Genomic DNA, 956 nt, shown 5'->3' with positions numbered 1-956 from the left:
GTTTTCATATTCTGTTTACAAGCGCTGCCCCTCTTCCTTCTTTTTTCTTCACTGTTTTCTCCTCCGTTTTCTCAATGTCTTTTGCTCTTTTCCTATCTTCTTCATTATTTCTCATTCGTATGTTGTTGTTTTTTTCGTTATTATTTTCTCTTAATCATCTTTTCTTCTTTCTATATTCTGGCTACCTTCACTCTTTACTGCCCTCTGCCCAATGACTGATTCTGAATTATTTATACCGGACAAGAAATACAATATCAGAAGCGTCAGTGAAATATGAATATTACGAAGCACATCATAATCACAAATGCAATTACGTGTATAGAGGCCTGTAGCTCTTCTAACAAATATTTCACAAAATAGCGAAGGAAAAGTTGGCGGGTTGTTTTTAATATACTAAGACCGAAAACACGTTAATGCTCTGTTAACCAGGGACATCAATCTTCATTTTTTCTGGAATAGGAACTAAGGCATATTCCATTCAAAGTAGTTTATTTTGGCAAGGATTTGCATTTGCTGATTTTGGGCTATAATGCGGAGCTATTTTAGGGAGAAAATTACAGTTTGACCAAATCTGTAGCTGTACATGAAGCAGGTGATTCTGACATGTGAATTAGATAACACACACACACACACACACACACACACACACACATATTTATATATATATATTTATTAATTTATATATATATATATATATATATATATATATATATATATATATATATATATGTGTGTGTGTGTGTGTGTGTGTGTGTGCGTGTATTTGTGTATGTGTGTGTGGGTATATGTGTGTGGATGTGGTATTTTGAATAGATAGAGTGATGAAATATATTCTAAAAGTTGCGTAATGGGAAGGACATCATAAGACGTAAAGACTTGCTCGAGATTCATCAGACGATCTCTCCACACGCAGATAAGCACGCAGATAACTGGCCGGAGACGCTTCCCACCTGTGA

Source organism: Penaeus japonicus, unplaced genomic scaffold (genome assembly GCF_977035675.1).
Source record: "Penaeus japonicus unplaced genomic scaffold, GWHDUDI00000001_assembly GWHDUDI00000022, whole genome shotgun sequence".
Taxonomy (NCBI): Eukaryota; Metazoa; Arthropoda; class Malacostraca; order Decapoda; family Penaeidae; genus Penaeus; species Penaeus japonicus.
Note: the sequence above shows the minus strand (reverse complement) of the source record.